The 19,080-nt window shown below is 38.0% G+C and overlaps 1 protein-coding gene across 1 annotated transcript in view; it reads left to right on the top strand.

The window, feature by feature from the left end:
* Window positions 1–19,080, top strand: part of LUZP4 (leucine zipper protein 4) — a 45,425-nt gene that overhangs the window by 15,086 nt on the left and 11,259 nt on the right. The gene's annotated exons all lie outside the window — the stretch shown is intronic.

Raw genomic sequence — 19,080 nt, 5'->3', positions numbered from 1 at the left:
TATATTCAGTATCAATATATATTTTCAATATTTACCTTATAGCTAATACATAAGATCTATAATATCAACATAGTTTTTACTCATCCAAGATATAATAAGGAGCTGTGGTGGCATAATGAGTTTATGTGCTGGCCTGTAAACCAAAAGTATAGCAGGTAAAATCCACTACCTTTGTGAAAAAGATAGTCTCTTAAAGATTTACAGCCTCAGAAATGGGATGGAGGGTCATCATGAGTCATCATTTCTTTTTCTTCAGTGGGGATAGTGGTGAGAATTAATGCCAAACTACCTGCGTCCTTCATATACTCAGAGACATCAATAATGGTCACACTGGCTTTTGGGAAGTCTAAAAGTATGTCAGAAGTGACTATATTAATAATATCACTGTTGTTGGAATGTACTGCTGAGTCAGAACTGACTCATATCTGACCCTACAGCAGGTTTTCAGAGGCAGTAAATCAACTGCAAGGAGATTACTCATTTTTCTCCCAAGAAGCAACAGATTAATTTGAAACATGTGTCTTTGGATAGCATTATTGTTCATAACTTAAGCAGTCCTGAGAGCAGTAAACCAAGATTTGTTTGTTTAGGTGCATGAATGGATGGAAAGTTAGATGCAGGGTTTGTTGACTGGTTGGATGAATGTTTGGTTGTATGGTTGGTTAGTTGGTGATGACCACTTTTTGTCATAGCTGGAATCCTCTGCATGAAAAGTGGAAGATTTTAGGGGTATGAAGGGATAAAAACTATTACAGGCCAATACGATTACCATTGACATTGTATTTAAAAAACTAATCTTTAAAATAGTATGTCTTTTTAATCTTTTTTGATGGAAAAAATATTGTTTGAAATTTTCCACAGCAAATTGGTGTTCCATTTAGCATACATATTTTGTTTTATGAAATTGATTACAATCTCCACAATAAAATCAATACTCTTCCTACTATTCCTGTATGGTTATTGACTCCATTAATTCCTCCAATCTCTCTCTTTCTACTTTCTGAGTTTTATCCTTTGGCAAAAGCTTTCTGTATGATATTGTATGGTTGAGTATTCTAAGGGCTAAGTATTTCCCCAGTGTTAAAATGCTGATTTTATGTTCATTGCTCTGCTCCCTTACATTACTTGAGAAATAGGAAAGGTGAGAAGGGACAAACCCTGAAAATTAGAGAAAGGGAGAAAAATCAGAAAGAGGGTAAATTAGAAATGATGGCACAGAGAACGTAAACTTCATAAATGAGGTGAACAGTAAAGCTAGGGGGAAGAATCTTAGATGTACAAGGAGAAGACCAGCCCTTACAAATAGAGGGGAAGAGGAGTAAAGGCTATGAAATGGAAGGAATAGAGCAGGGAATAGATCAAGGAGGGATGTCTTTAGACATGGAGGAACAAGGAATGTTGGCATTACGTGAAATGGTAAAGAGAAGCTTACAGAATTCAGAGAAGGCTGCCCTGTAAAACACTGTTCTATTCCTGCTAAAATGAACTTGCCTATTCTGCACATTTCATATTTGAGTTTTGTATTTGACTTTATTCACTTAACATAATATTTTCAAGGTTTACCCAGGTTATAGAATATTTCACTATTTTGTTACTTTTTCTAGCTGAATACCTTTACAAGGTATGTTGCTGTTTTGTAACTGCTTAGCTGACCATCTGGTAGGTTTTCAGAGGCAGTTAATCCATGGGAGGAGATTGTCCATTCTCCCACAGAGCACCTGGTGTACCTTTGGAATTGCAATGCAGCTTCTTGCCACTTTGTTTGATTTTAATGATTGTTCTTGATTTGTGACTTAGAAGACCAAGGTCTTACTAGGTAGTCTGCTCCATAGGATTTTTATGGACTTTATTTATAGCAGCAGACTGATAAACCTCACCCCCCCCCCCATATCTCTCCTGAGTGGTTCCAAATTCCAACATTTGATTGCCAGCCCAGCATTAACCTTAGTGGTAAGGAGCTGCGCTGACAACCTGAAGACACATAGTTCTAGTTGCTACTTGGAAGAAAGATGTACAATCTTCTTACAACCTCTGAAAACCCGCTGGAGAGTTAGCTGTGAATTGGTTCTGATTCAAAAGTACTTAACAGCAACAACCTAAGAGCAGGATTTCAGAGTCATTTGACAGCTCATTTAAATTTTTGAGGAGCTTCCAGATCATTTTCTAAAGTGGCAGAGTTTTTGATTCCAAACAGAAGTGTGTACGTGTCCCATTTTCTCCACAACCTCAGCAACTGTTTTGTAAAAATTATTTCTATTTTATAGGTTTTCATACTTATCCCTGTATATGTGATGTGGTATTTCTTTATGGTTTTGATTTGCACTTCCCTAACAACAAATGGTAGAGAAAGGGTCATGGGGGGTGGGGGGGGGGGAAAATGAAGGCTCTCAACAAGATATCCGTATATGACAGGGGTTGTAACAGTGGGCTCAAGATCATCAGAGGTTGTGAGGATGGCACAGGATTGAGCAGTGTTTTGTTCTTTTGTGCATGGTATCACTATGAATTAAGGTCAATTTGACAGCACCTAAGAGCAACAATGACAAATATCTTGTTAATCATTTGTATATTTTATTTGGAGAAATGCCTGTTCACATCTGTTGCACATTTTCCCACACACATACTCTGGATAGCCTTATTCATGTTAATTTTTAGATGTTTCTATATATTGGAGGGAGGTATGGTCGCTGAGTCCATAGGGAGATACACTGATAAACCACAGGTGACTCCTCTCTATCAGTTGAAATTCACCAATGACCTATACGGAGAAAAAATGGGTAGTTTCTGTCCTCCCTTGAAATTTAAAGGATCTGAAAATTCACTGAGAGCAGGGGTTTTTTGTTGTGGTGTTTTTTTTTGTTTGTTTTGTTTTGTTTTAAATCTTAATGTCTATATCCCTTGCTTGTTTATGGGGCTTGAGTGGCAAAGTTGAATTGGAAGCAACTTATAGCTGACCCTCCTCCAGTGGGTTTGAGAAAATTGCATGCGAGGAGATTACCAGTCTTTCTACTATGGAACACCTGCCTTTTGGTTGACAGAACAGCTCCTTACCCTTTAGGCCACAAGAACTCCCTGGCATAGTCTGTGCAGAGTAAAATATTATTTCTCTTGTTTACTGAAGTTTTCAGAAGCTTCTTAAATTTTGTGTTTGTCTTATTTTCCTCACTGTCTTTCTTGCTCTGTAACTTAGTTGCTGAAAGGGAGTTCTGGTGGTAGAGTTTGTAACAGATTGTTGACAGCAGTTCTGTGAAAACAGCAAAACTTGGGATAACTAAGGACTTAAGTAAATTTAGAGCACTGAGACAAAAACATCATGTTTTTTTAACTTTTCTGTAATTTTGTTTCACTACTTGGGGTTTTACCAGTTGCTTAGAGGGGGGAAAATTCTGAGAAATAGGGGCTGCCACTGTAATGTGATCTGGTCCCCACAATTAGTGATTATGTGACTTTGTGAAAGTGGCTTTATCGATCTTGGAGCCCCAGTTTTCTCCTCTGAATTGTATCTATACCATACAAATGTTGGAGAATAAATAATACAGGTAAATTGCACAAAATGTAGTGCCTGACATGTGTAAGAATATGAGAAAATGTTGTATTACATGAGAAAGTGGGTCTACAGCTTAGCTGTAGAGTAGATTTGGCAAATTGGAGCATTAGCCTCTTTACTCTCTTGATTTGTATACTGAACTTTAGAAATGTAATAGATTGGGAGGGATGAAGAGACACCCAGGTGAAAAATTATATTTGTGCAGTTGATAGTGTCTGACTCTGGGAGACTATGGAAGTTGATTGGGTAAAACTTGAAAAATAGCATATAAGAGATTTGGGATTTGTTCTCATTTAAATGGAGTTGTTGTTGTTGGTGTGTACAGAGCCATAACTGAACTGACCCATAGCTGACCTTCTGATAGGTTTTCAGAGGCACGTAATCACACAGGAGGAGATTGCCTATCCTTTTTGTGCGGGACAGCTGACCCTCTGGCAAGGTTTTCAGGGACAGTTAATGGCACAAGAGGAAATTGCCTATCCTTCTTCCTCAGAGCATCTGGTGGCTTTGAAACTCATATATTTGGGATTGCAGCACAGCTTCTTCCCACTAGGCTTCCTAAATGGACCTGAGGGTAGTGCAAATGGAGAATGGGCTTAGCAGCTAACCAAAAGGCTGGAAGTTTGAGTCCAGGCAGAGGTGCCCCAAGAGAAAGGCCTATTTCTGAAAAATCGGCCACTGAAAAGCCTATGAAGAACAGTTGTACTCTGACACATAATAAGGTTGCCGTGAGTCAAAAGCAACTTGTTGATAACTAATTTTTTTAAGTCTAAGTACATAATTAATTACCACCCCCATGCCCAAAACAAGAATCCCACTTACATTGATTCCAAATCTTGGGATTTGTAAAAGTAGAGCTGTCCCTTGGGGTTTCCAAGGCTATAACCTTTATGAAAGTAGAATGCCTCCTCTTTCTCCCATACAGGTTGCTAGGTTCCAACTGCTAACATTTTTGTTAGCAGCCTGGTGCTTGGAAATTGAGAAATATTCATGTATATTTGAATGGTTCAGTTGAATATGGTGGTTAGCTGAAGGTTGAGAATGTTTGTGAAAATCCATAGTTTTGTAAAAATCTTGAGAGTTCACTGATTTTTGGAAGCACGGTTCATTGTATCGACATTTGTACTTTCTCTGACAGATGAGAATCTAAATTTTGATCCTACGAAGAGAACAAACTAAACTTCTGATTTTATATTGCAAGACCTTTCAAATTGAAGGCAAAATAATGTATCTTAAAGAGCAATTGCCGAATCCACTAGATGCTGTGCTGGAAAAGGAGGGACAATCTCCTCCTGTGCCAGTCAGATTCCATTTGACGGTACACACACACAAAATAATACAATTTCTTTAAAAATTAGAAAAAGAGAAAAAAAGAGCAATTACATATTGCTTTCAATGAGCAGATGAAAAAGGAAACTTGTCTAATATATTTACCCATGTTTTTCTTAAAGTGCAAATACTCATCTTAGTAACATGCACTTTATTTTTTGATAACCATATATATGAATTGTTATAGTTATCCTATGAACAACAGATCTGAAACCTGCATTATCTTATTCCATCCTTATCATCTTGAATACACTTGATCCCATTGTTATAGTCACTGTGTCAAACTATCTTGTTGAGGATCTTACCCTGCTATGTCCACCCTCCACCTTTCCGAGCATGATGTCCTTCCCCAAGAACTGGCCACTCCTAACAACATGCCCAAATTATATGAGCATAATTTAAACATCTTAATGAAGTGTCATCATCCTTGCTTCCAAGGAGCACCCTGGTTGTACTTTTATCATAGTCCAGGAGATATGCAGTACTCTTCTCCAACACCACAACTCAAAGACATTGTTTCTTCAGTCATTGTCCAACTTTCAGATGCATAGCTAGTAGTCAGAAGAATAATGGCTTGGATCAGGTGCACCTTAGTCTTTAAGCTGATATCATTGCTCTTTGGTCTTTGAAGAGGTCCCTGACAGCAGATGTTCCCAGTATGATTGGTCTTTTGATTTCTTGACTGCTAGTAGCCATGGCATTTGTTGTGGATCAAAGTAAGATGAAATTGTTAATAATTTCAATCTTCCTCTATTATGATGTTGCATAATGATCTGGTGGTGAAGATTTTAGTTTTCTTGATATTGAGATGTAATCCAAAATAGAAGGCTTCAGTCTTTGATTTGCAGCAAGGATTTAAAGTCTTCCTCAGTTTCAGTGAACAAGGTTGTATCATCTACATAACATGATGAGTTTTCCTCTGTTCCTGATGCAACTTTCTTCATAAACTCCAGCTTCTCAAATTATTTTCTCAGTATGCAGACTTAAGTAAGTATGGAGAAAGGATACAGCCCTAACACACAACTTTCTTGATTTTAAACTATGCAGCATTCCGTTGCTCTTGGTCTAGGTATAGGCTTCACAAGTACACAAATAAGTGTTCTTGTACTCCCATTCTTCTAAGTGTTAGCCGTAGTTTGTTGTTATCTGCACAGTCAAGTGTCTTTGCATAGTTAATAAAACATAGATGTCCTCTGGCATTCTCTGCTTTCAGCCAGGATCTGACATCAGCAAAGATACCCCTGGTATCTAAATCCAGCTTCAATTTCTGGCAATTTACTGTTGGTGTACTGATTTCATAATTTTAAAAGTAATCTTCAACAAGATTTTGTTTGCATGCGATTTTAATGATACAGGTCAACAATTTCAAGATTCTGTTGGATCACCATTTTGAGGAATAGGAACCAATATAGGTCTCTTCCAGTCAGTTGTCTTCTAGACTTGTTGTCACAGCCTAATGAGTATGTCCAGGGCTGCATCTCTCTGTTGGAATATGTCAGTTTGTATCCCATCAATTCCTGAAGTCTTTGAACATCTTCCTTTATCACCATTAGTTCTCGATCATATGTTACTGCCTGAAATGGTACTGTTGTCTTTTGATTTTCTGGCTGCTGGTACCAAGAGTTTTGATTGTGGAGCCAAGCAAACAAAAGTTAATAATCTCAGTCTCTTCATTGTCTATCATCTATGCTGCCAATCGGCCCATTGGTGAGAATCTCTGTTTTCTTGATTTTGAGCTTCAATCCATATTGAAGGCTGCAGTCCTTGACCCTCCGCAGCAAGTGCCTTAGGTCCTCCTTCCTCAGTTTCCACAAGCAAGGTTGTGTCGTCTGCATAACGTAGGTTGTTGATGAGTCTTCATCCAGTCCTGATGCCACATTCCTACTCATAGAGCCCAGCCTCCCAGATGATCTGTTCCACATATAGATTGAAAAGTTATGGAGATAGAACACTTCCCTGGCATACATCCATCCCGATTCCTTGTTCTGTTCTGACAACTGCCTCCTGGTCAAAGTATAGGTTTCACATAAGCACAATCGGGTGTTCTGGGATTCCCATCCTTCTCAGAGTTAGCCACAGTTTATTGTGATCCACACAGTCAAATGCCTTTGCATAGTCAATGAAACACAAATAGACATTCCTTTGGCACTATCTGCTTTCAGCCAAGATCCATCTAACATTAGCTATAATATCCCTAATACCACAACCTATTCTAATCCCAGCCTGCACAGCTGGCAGTTTCTCTGTTAATGTGCTGTTTCAGTCATATTTGGATAATTTTCAGCAGAATATTACTTGCATGTGATATTAATGATACTGCTTGATAATTTCCACACTCTGTCGAGTCACTTTTCTTTGGAATGGGAATATGTATCTCTTCCAGTTAGTTGGTCAGATGGTTGTTCTCCAGATTTCTTGGCAAAACTTGGTGAGCATGTCTAGGGCGGAGTCTGTCTGTTGAAATGTTAATTGGTATGTCTTCAATTTCTGGGGCCTTGTTTTTTTCTCAGTTTCTTCAGAGCAGCTCGAATTTCTTCCTCCATCACCACAGGCTCTTGCTTCCTTAAATTCTTCTTTGTCAGCCAATTCTTTTTGGTACAGAGACTCTATATAGTCTCTCCATCTTCTTTTAATGCTTCCTGGATCATTTAATTTTCTGCTCAAAGTGTCCTTAAGTATTGCAACTTGAGGCTTGAATTTGTTCTTCAGTTCCTTCAGCTTAAGAAATGCCGAGCGAGGTCGGCCCTTTTTTATTTTCTGACTCCAGCTCTTCGCACATTTCATTATAATACTTTGCTTTGTCATCCTGTGCTGCCCTTTGAAATCTTCTGTTGAGCTTCTTAACTTCCTTACTTCTTTCCTTTGCTTTACCTTCTTCGCGTTCTAGTGCAATATTCAGTCTTGTCTGACATCCATCTTTGTCTTTTCTTCTTCCTCTTTCTTTGTAATGACCTTTTGCATTCTTCATGGATCATAGTCTTGATATCCTTTGCTCATTAATGATTAAGGCCTCAAACCTGTTTCTGAGATGGTTCTGAAATTCAAGTGGGATAGACTTAAGGTCAAATTTTGGTTCCTGTGGATTTGATTTAACCTTCTTTACATTGGCCCCAGAGAGAAAACATTTGGTTGGGTTTTTATTCTGTGACCCTTGTCTCGATTGTCTTTGTCTATGTACTATTTTGATCCTATTTAATTTTGTACAGGTCAGGAGCCATGTGTTCCACAGGACAATAGATGGTTTGATGACAGCGTAATCCCTGCCTTCATCTTTGTCCTTTGTTATCGTATGCTTCAGACTCCAGTCTCTGGAAGACCGTGTTACTGAGGTGTCACCACTGGAGGGAGATTTTGAGCATCAAATGGAGATGAACCTGTTCTTGGAAAAGTTTTTCTAGTTTCGTGCCCTACTTGGAATAAGAAAAATAAAATCTTGTTTGGTCTAAGCTGAAAAAAAAAATAGATTTAGCTTGAACGTGCGTAAGAGTAGTTGATGGTCTGTTCCACAATTAGCAGCTGGCCTAGTTTTCACAGCTGATATTGGGCTTCTTCAGCTATTCTCTCCACACATGTAATCGATCTGATTCTTATGCATATCATCCAGTAAATCCATGTCCGTAGTCTGTGTTTACATTTCTTACAGAAAGTATTTGCTATGAATTAATCACTGTACAGAATCCTATCATTCTATGTCCAGCCTCATTCTTTCACCAAGTCCATGTTTTCCAACTACTAATCCTTCTTCCCTGCTTCCAACTTTTGCATTCCAGTCATCTATTATTATTAATGTGCAAAAGTTGGTTAAAATCTTCTGTTTTCTCCTTTTGGGCTCTACTTGTTGGTGTATATATTTTAATGATACTAGTATTCACTAGACTTTATTGTATGCATAAGGACATTATCCTATCACTCACAGCATAGTATTTCAAGATGGATCTAGAAAGGACTTTTTTAACTATGAAAGCAACACCATTTTCCCTCACTTTTCTTCTCTGGCATAGTCTAATTCAAAACGACTCATGCCAGTCCATCTCTTTTCACCAATAGCTAGTATGTCAGTATTTATATATATTTCAAAATTCTTAAGAATCTTCAATTTTCCTACATTCATGCTTCTCACAGTCTATGTTACAATTACTAGTGTCTGTTTACAACTGTTCCACCTCCTGTGTTTCCATATCTGAGGGCTTGGTGTGAGTTGCCGTATCTGCAAGTCTACTGTGAGTGTGCTCTACTGTACATATGGTTTTTGAAGGCATGTTATTTCAGAAGTGGATGGCCAGTTCTTCCTAGTCTGTCTTAATTTGAGTGCTAAGATTTAGAACAGTATCTGACAGACAAACATTTTACAGAAAGGAGCAGATGAAAGACCTTCTATGTTAGCCAATTCTTTTTGATACAGTGTGTGTGTGTATTCTGTCCATCTTTTTTGATGCTTTCTGGATCATTAAAGATACTGTTCATAGCATCCTTCAGTTATTGGAACTCTAGGCTTGAATTTGTTCTTAAGTTTTTTTCAGCATAAAAAATGCCAAGCAAGTTCTTCCCTTTATATATTCTGATCTCAGTCTTTTAATTTTTCATTGTAATATTGTCTTCTCAACTTGTCTTTTTAAATTTTCTGTTCAGCTCTTCTACTTTGTCATTTCTTCCCTTTATTTTGATTTCTCAACATACTGGTGTAATTTTCAGAGTCTTATGTGGCATCCATTACAGTATTCTATAAATTTCCATTATTAGACTCTTATCTGAAATGCCATTGCCAAATGTTTGTTCCACGTTTGTATGTTTTCTTTTCACCCTATTGGAAAAAGTTTTTGATGTACACAGGGGCTTAATTTTTAGAAGATATCATTTGCCAATCCCCTCCCCCCCCCATTGGACTTTTCTGGCTGTTTGCAATTCTCTTTATAAACCAAAGGCTAGCGCTTCTAAGTTTGGTCCCATTTTGTCTCTTGTGATAATTATGGTTTCGGGCTTTATTTCTAGGTCTCTGATCCATCTTGAGTTTATTTTTGTGTACGGTGTGAGATGTGGATCTTGTTTCAGCTTTCTACAAGTCAGTGTCCAGTTTTGCCATGGTGCTTTCTCAAAAAGTTGAAAATAGAGATACCATTTGACCCAGCAATTCGACTGCTGGGAATTTACCCTAAAGAAACCATCACTGCCACCCAAGCAGATATATGCACACCCATGTTTATTGCGGCTTTGTTCGCAATAGCAAAGATCTGGAAACAAACCAAATGCCCATCAACAAATGAATGGATAGAGAAGCTGTGATATAGTCACACAATGGAATACTATGTTGGGTTGAAAAACAAGGAACTCATGAAATATTACGCAAAATGTGTGACCCTGGAGGACATTATGCTGAGTGAAAGATGTCAGTCACAAAATGACAAATACTGCATAAGGCCACTGTTGTAAAATGGGACTGACTTCATGGTTGAGGGAAGACAGAAAAGGAGGAGAGGAATGATGTATATTGCATTGAATCAGATGAGGGAGAGAACTGTTTAAAAGGGAATCCTGCACAGTGGAGTGAACTTGGGGGGAGGAATTGCATAACAATGAATGAGCGTTTCTTTTCAAGGAAAAGAGTGATTTGTGGGTGATGGGGTAGGCAGGGAGAAAAGTGCAACAATGAATGACTGGAAATCCTAAGTCTCTGTAAACTTTCGTTAAAATACATAAATTTTAAAAAGTTTAATTCCTTGTCAACTACTAATTGACTGTAGGCATATAGATTAATTTCTGGGTTCTAAATTCTATTCCGTTAGTATTTGTGCCTGTCATTGTATCAATACCATGCTGTTTTGGTTTCTACTTTTGAGATCAGGAAGTGACAAGCCTCCCAATTCATTTTTCTTTTTTATAAAGGCTTTGTTTATTTGGGATTTTTTTAAAAATTAACTTTCCAATTGCATTTTCTGTCTCTTTGAAAAGTGAGCTTGGTATCTGTATTGGAACTGTGTTGAACATGTAGATTGCTTTCCTTAGGATCTGATAACCATTTAGCCTTCTTTTATTCTCTCCTGTCTTTATAATGATCTTTTGCTTTCTCCCTGGTTTGAGGCATTGAATAGTAATGATTGGAGACCAAAAGAGCATTTGTGTTTAATTAAAAGACGTATTGTGTTGGGAAAGTCTGCTGTCAGAGACCTCGCCAAAGTACAGAAAGCAATATTGTCACTTTGGAGACTAAGGTGTGCCTGATACAGGCTATGGTCTTTGCATTCACTTGCTGTGCTGGACAATGAGTAGGGATGATAAAAGGAGAATTGATGCCTTTGAGCTATGATGTTGGAGAAGAGAGTTGAATATACCACAGACTGCCAAGAGAACGAGCAGGTTCATCTTGGACAGGGTTAAACGAGACTGCTCCATGGAGGCAAGGATTTGGAAGCTTTTTCTGAAATACTTTGGACATGTTGCAAGGAGGAGACATGTTGCAAGGAGGAGACATATTGCAAGGTCCTTGGAGAGGGGCATCATGCTTGGGAGGGTGGAGGGAGTGCAGGAGAGGAAGACCCTCGACGAGATGGATTGATTCAGTGACTAGGGTAATGGGGGTAGGTGTGTCAGAGACAATAAAATTGGCCCAGGATAGAGCAGGGTTTAGGGCTGTTGTACATAGTCACTGTGACTCGCAGGCTGCTTGGTGACACATAACAAGAACAGTAGGAATGTTAGTTTCATCATTGTAAGATGACTAAAATAGGAAAAGCCTTCACAAATTTATTTTATTCCTGTTCCTAGTTGTTGTTACTGTATATTCTGACTTAAAGTAACCTATATGTTAGAGTAGAACTGTTTTGTAATGTCTTGACTGTACTCTTAATAAAAGCACATTGCCAGGCCTTTTCTTCGACAGTATTGCTGGGTTGGTTCAAAGCACCAAAGTGTAGGCTAATGTTGTTGTTATTGTTTTTGATAGCTGTCAAGTTTAGGACAATTCATAGCAACCCTGTGAACAAAAGGCCTGAAGCCTTTCTAGAACTATCGACATTTATCAAAGTTCATAGAGTTTCAAGAGGTATGTTGTTTAGGAAATGGATGCCACTCCTGCTTCCATACTAATAACAGGGTGCAAATAGTGCTAATAAGAGACTTTCTTATCCTTATTAAATATACCGTAATTCCTTCAAGTGTGTTTATCATATTGACCTAGTCAGATTTACTAGTTTTGTTACTAGTTTTGTCCCTTGCACTTGAGGGAAAAGAAAACAAACAACAAAACACAAAATTATCAACAAAATACTAATCTTGGAGACAGGGATTGGTGGGAAAACTGAAGTTTGGCATAGGATAGGGCAGGGTCCACTCATGATATGGTCGCTATGAGTCGTACTCAACTCAACGGCACCTAACAACAACAACATATAGGAGACAGGGAATATTGAGCTTCCCAAGTATATCTCCTTTATCTTGGAGACTGTAGGGACTTTTATAAGGATATGGACAAGACAGTAGAATATGAAGTTTTAATTTTACATAAAGGAAGGAGCAGGGTAGTGAAATGTGAGAAGTTCTTACATTTTCTTTTGCAAGTTTACAGGCCAAATGATTGTGTCCTGTGCTCACTGACCCAGTCTTGGAGATAGCTTGACATCTTCTATGTACTAAAATGGAGTAATAATCAGCTACAGATTGCAGGGTAGATGGGAAAATGTCAAGAAGGGGGTTTAGGTATGGAGTAGCACTTAGCTGTGTATTGCAAGACGGACAGGCTGATAAGGTGGCTTGTTAATTGCTTCTGCTAAACTATGATTAAAAACCACCTTTGAAACATTTTGGGAAAGAAAATTAGTATTACTTTAGCATAGGATATTGTGACAGGTTAACTCATTAAGTTGGTAACCATTAATTGAAAGGCTGATCTAATATTATTGCATCTATTATTTGCAAAAGGGGTCCTTTCTCTTCAAAGGTAGTTAATGCCAAACTATTACAGGGTATTTAAAGAAAAAACTAGTTTTATGCTACAAAGTTATTATAAGGTGATAGTTTCCTATTAGGAAACTCTGGTGGCATGGTCCATAAAGAGTTGCACTGTAAACACAAAGGTGGTCCGTTTCTGGTGGTTTGACTCCGTGGGAGAAAGATGGACAGTGTCCTCTCATATAATTTACAGTCTCTGAAAAGTCAGCTATGAGTTGGTTCCAACTAGTTAGTAATGAATTTTAAATTTGACTTTTGAATTTTCTAATAAATACTTTGTTGTCAGCTGCTGTTTATTTTAAAGTGTAGACTTAGTTTTAAAAGACAGTGGATAAGATATTAATTTCTGGATAATAGAAATTATGATGGTTTCCTTTCAAATAAATATATAGAGGGATAATAAAAATATCTCTATATTATATTAAAGCATTCATCAGTTTTCTGATTTCATGTGATAGCCTAGCATATTGCTGAACACACAGAATGTTCTCAATTGGTACCCGTTATTTGATAGAATGGTAAAGCACTTTGCTAGATATTGACTAGATCTCTCACCTCATTCCCTAGTGTCACAATCCTCATGACTTGTGCTTTACTTATTATCTCTTGCTATATACTGAGATGCTAAGACACAAAGAATTCCATTATATATACACACACACACACACACACAGACATACATATATATATAGAGAGAGAGTGTGTGTGTCTGTGTGTGTGTGTGAGAGAGAGAGAGAGAAAGAGAAAGAGAGAGAGAGAGAGTGAGTGTGTGTGTGTGTGTTTTCTGGTGGCTTTATGGTAAGAAATTGTACTGCCATACCAAATGCACACAGTTATAATCCACTAGCTACTCCACTGGGGAAAGATGCACAGTCTCCTCCTGTGAATTTTACTGCCTCTGAAAACTCGCTGAAGGACCAGCTATGAGACTTTTGTTTTAAAAAAATTCTACTAGTTTATCTACAAAATTTGAATACAAATTCGAACCAATTCTTTCAATTTCCCTCATCCCCCCACCCATCAACTTGAACAACCCGATGATTAATCCCCTCTCCTCCAGCACATCCACATCCCGCTGCTTCCAACCTCTCCCACCCCTCTTGGATCCTTATACTCATTCTACAATAATGGTTGGGGGTTTGGGGTGTTGTTTTTTTTTTAAATTGAAATTTTAATGGATGTCTAAAAACCTTTGATGAGATGGATTAATTCTGTGACTAGAGAGGTGGGAATAAGTGCCTTTGAGATGGCTAGGTTGACACAGGATAGAAGAGCATATAGAGCTCTTGTACATAGGGTCGCTATGAGTCGCAAGCGGCTCGATGGCACATAACAACAACAATAGAGATTTTGGATTTCTGTTCATTCATTGTTGTACATTTTCCTCCCTACCCACTCCTCCCCCCCCCAGTTGGTTTTTCTCTTTGAAAAGTAAAAATAAATAAATAATTAATTTCATTATTATACAAGCTCCCTCCCCCTAGTCCACTCTACCATGCAGCTCTCATTCAGGACTCTTGTCATGAAAATAATATCTAAGCATATATTCCTAACCCTCATGTGTTTCAATGCAGTGTACATCATATATCCCCTCTTTTCTTAGTTTCCTCCCAGCCCTGATGTCAGTCCTGTTACAACAGTGGCACTATGCAGTAGTTTGTCCCTTTGTAACTGGGATATTTCATTCTGTATAATGTCCTCCAGGATCATCCATTTTGTATAATACTTCATGAGTTCCTTGTTGTCCAATGATTGTGTGAATGTACCACAGCTTCTCTATCCATTCATTTGTTGATGGGCACTTGGGTAGTTTCCAGCTCTTTGCTGTTGTGAACAAAGCAGCAATAAACATGGGTGTGCAAATATCTGCTTGGGTGGCAGTTCTGGTTTCTTCAGGATATATTCCCAGGAGTGGAATTGCTGGGTCAAATGGTATTTCTATTTCCAACTTTTTGAGAAAGCGCCATACTGCCTTCCACAGTGGTTGCACCATTTTACTCCCACCAGCAGTGAATAAGGGTTGCAATTTCTCCACAACCTCGTCAGCATTTGTTTCTTGCTTTTCTGTTAGATTTTGCTAATCTTACTGGGGTGAGATGATACAATAATGGTTTTATACAATATTTATCCTTGTGGGACTGAGTTAGTTCACTCAAAATAATGCTCTCTTGTCGCTCCCAAGTTAGGTAATAATTTACAAACTTCATGATATATAGAAACAACAACATATATCTTATCTGTCCAACCTTTCCCTCTATAACTCACCAGCACAAATTTTCCATTCTGGCCAAGCTTTTCTTTCCTCTAAAACTGTTGTTGTCAGGGGCTGTCGTGATGGTTCTGACTTATGGCGACCCCATGTGGAACTGAATGAAACATTACTTACCCCTATACCACCTTACCCTGTGCTCATTGTTGCCGCTGTTGTGTCATTCCTTTTTGTTGAGGGTCTTCCTCTTTTCAGCTGACTCTGTACAAAGCATGATATCCTTCCCCAGGGATTGGTCCCTCCTGATGACATATCCAGGAGCCCTGGTGGCATAGTAAGTTAAGTGTTGCATTGCTAACTGAATGGTTGGCAGTTTAAATCCAGCAGTTTCTCTTTGGGAGAAATATGAGGCAATCTCCTTCCATTAAGATTTTCATCCTTGGAAATCCGGTGGAGGATTGTCACAAATTGGAATTGATTGATTGACAGTGGGCTCGATTTTGATGTTTTAATGACAGATTTGAAGTAAGTGATATGAAGTCTCAATCTCACTTCCAAAGAGTATCCATGCTGTACTTCTTGCAAGATAAACTTCTTTATTTTCTAACAGTCATGGTACAGTTAAAATGTCACAAGCCAATGCTTACATAAGGAGAAAACTTGTCAGAAAGGAAAACTCAAATGGTTTCCACAAATGAGAACAATAGAGAAGTGGCAGAAATATGTGAGACCTGAAGAAACGACCTGAAGGCAATTCTGTGAAGTTCACTAAGACCATAATTTGAATACATCAATTCTTCATCAATCTCCATTTTAATCTATCCAGCTTTTATATGCATAGGCGGCAATTTAAAATACTGAACATGCTGTATTATTAACTCTTGGCTCAGAGCCTTTTATTGTGTTATTGCTCTTTCCTGCAGTGTCCACATCTTTTCCTTCATTCAAATGCTACCCACCTCTGCCACCAGGATTTTGCAGCTGTTTCAGTGCACAGTGGTCTCTTTTTTCTATGCAGTCCTTGAGCACTTATTATCTATGTCATTCATTTGATACTTAATCATATACAGGCAGTTCTCAGCTGTCAAATGTATTATGTTCCACAAGCTCATTTGTATGCCAGCTGTTGGAAATGCATACAGACATTCCCTCTGTAGAAACAATATTAGAAAGGTTGAGTAAGTTCCCAGGGCAATGAATGAAAACCTATTTGTGGTATTTATATAACCAAGCTATAATACTGATATTTAAACAGAAATAACTATTTCTAATAATGTTTAGGCAAGAATGTATTTCTGGGCCAAACCAAGAATTGTAGGAAGGTATCTCCTTCTGCCGTAATTCTAAGGATAAGAACAACACTGTTTCCCTTATATCAGTTTCCCTTTGTCCTAATTTTAATTCATTCCGCTGGAGACTTGAGGAGATCTCTGAGAATGTTATAAGCTGTGATTTGGGAGAACTCTGAGGATTCTGTAAGCTACAGAGAAAGAGCGTTCTGTTTGCAAGAATATGGGCAAAAGAGGATGACACTCTGGACTCCATTGTATTCAATATTCCATTTGGATTTGAGGTGGATAGAGACCTGACATCTTATTTTTCTTTTATATTTTGACTGATACTACTCTAGTATAAGCTTTTTATTTCCTCAGACTAGCACTATTGAAATAAGTTTCATAAAGAACAATTTAACTGTATTTAGATGTGCATGTTCATAAATAACCATTAAACAACTAGTATTTCTTTTTGTTTTCCCACCGTTTCACAATTTACTGCAAGTTACAGATACTTTCCTAAATCATAGGTTTCATAATCTCACGCCTGTGTTCTTTTAAGTTTTTCCACTGTTGATGGCATTTGTAAATTTTTATTTTTATTTTTTTTTAATTTTTGTGTGAGTGTACCGTCAAATCAGGTCTGACTGGTACAGGAGGAGATTGTTCCTCCTTCCCCGGCAGAGCATCTGGTGGATTCGAACCGTGCGCCTCTGGGATTGTAGTTGCAGCTCCTCGCCACTAAACCACCAGAGCTCCCCTGAATTGAGAACATTTAATCCCATTTCAGTACTAAAAAAAATAATATCTACATACAGAACCCTGTGGTTTTTTGTTTAAAAAATGTCTTTCGAGACAATTCTGATTTATAGCCAGGATACAGAACTGCCCTATAGGATTGTTGTTGTTGTTGTTGTTAAGTGCCGTCATGTTGTAGACAATTCATAGCGACCCTATGAATGAAAGACCTGAACACTTGTATAACTTACATCATTTCTCCATGTTCATTGAGCTTCCACAGGCAAGGTATTTCAGAAGTGGATGCCACTCCTGCTTCCAAGCGTGATTTAATCAGGGAGCTCCACCAAATACTGTCCACCATGGGTAACCATTATCACATTTGACACATCAGTGTCACAGTGTTTATCATCACAGCAACCATGAGTTATCTCTGTATAGCAAATGGATAGATCAGTGCTATGCCACTTAGAAGACTGTTTGACCAAAAACAATTAAAACCAGGCTTGAGGGCCACAGATTAAAATAACTCACCTTTGGCTTGGTAGCATAACTTTCTATCCACTAGGCCAACAGAGCTCTCTCTATGGCCCTAGAGGATAATATTTTAAAATTTTAGTATGACATTTAAAGACCTATATTTTGGTTCCAAGGTATCTTTTCTACTGTCTGCCTCTCATGTGCATGACTTCTCCACTAAGCAAATTAGTTTGTTCACCATCTTATTGCACATAACTCTGTTGTTCCAATTTCTATATTGCTGCTGAAACTGTTATTCACCAGGGAGCGGTGGTAGCCTAGTGGTAACAGGCTGCCCATTTCCCTTGAGTTACTTCTAATTAGGATATACATATGCCTCAGTATAAAGGAGAATTGCTATATTTGGTGTAGTAGAAAGTATATTAATACAAATTCAGGAGAATTTGGTTCTAATTTCAGCCAATCTGCCAATTCAAACAAAAGCAGATAGTTCAAATCCATCAGCTGGTCCCCGGGAGAAAGATGGAACAGTCTCCTCTATGTGATATACTGCCTCAGAAAACCCACTGCAGGGTCAACTATGAGTAGGTTCCAACTCGACAGTAAACAACAATAACAGTATTCAAAGGAGCCCTGTTGGCACAGTGGGTTAAGTTATTAGCTGCTATCAGAGTGTCAGTTTGAATCCACCAGCTATTCAGTGAGAGAAAGATTTGGCAGTCCACGTCATAAAGATTACAAAGCCTTGGAAATCCTGTGATGTTCTTCTACTTTGTCCTATAAGGTTGCTGTAAATTTAAATCCACCCAATGGTATATAACAAGACGTCACTATGTAACCTCAGGTTAGACATTTTTCCCTCATTGAGTCTCACTTGTCCCCTTTATAAAATAGGAGACTGATGCTTTCTTGATTAATATTTGCATCCCAATATCAGAGGATGATGCTTAGTCCATTTCTGCCTTTATAATTTGTTGTTGTTGTGTACTGGCAACTTGAAACCAATCCATAGCTGACTGTAGCAGGTTTTCAGAGGTAGTGAATCGCATGGGAGGAAATTGTCCATCCTTCTCCCGAGGAGCAGCTGGTGGACTCGAACTGTATACCTTTGCATTGACAGCACAATTCCTTTATAATTTAGTAAATTCTATATTTCAGGAATGCTGACTTATATCTTAATATAGATTAAATGAAATAAGTATGTGGGGAATGAAAAACCTAACCATGTCATCCCTTTCACTGTTTAAAAAGTTTTATTTACATCTAATGCAGGATATCGAGACAAATTGCTGCTGTCATGCAAGTGTTCTTCTTAACTCTACTTTGATGTGATTATTTCCTATGCACAAGTAACCCCTTCTACCTGAAATTCATACAACAAAATGAAATTGATATAATAATTATGGATGTAGACAAACTGCTGCTGCTTTTCTTAAGACAAGCTAGTACCCTTACTCAGGAATCCAAAGTAGGGAAAACATGACAATTTTTAAGAGACCTTAAACCCAAATACTTTTAGAGAATAGTCTAAAAGTATTATATTTTAGGGCATTATTTTTATC

Source organism: Elephantulus edwardii, unplaced genomic scaffold (genome assembly GCF_000299155.1).
Source record: "Elephantulus edwardii isolate Elephantulus edwardi_28Jun2011 unplaced genomic scaffold, EleEdw1.0 scaffold00336, whole genome shotgun sequence".
NCBI classification, from domain to species: Eukaryota; Metazoa; Chordata; class Mammalia; order Macroscelidea; family Macroscelididae; genus Elephantulus; species Elephantulus edwardii.
The sequence above is the reverse complement of the archived record's forward strand: the minus strand, read 5'-3'. Positions and strand labels throughout refer to the sequence as shown.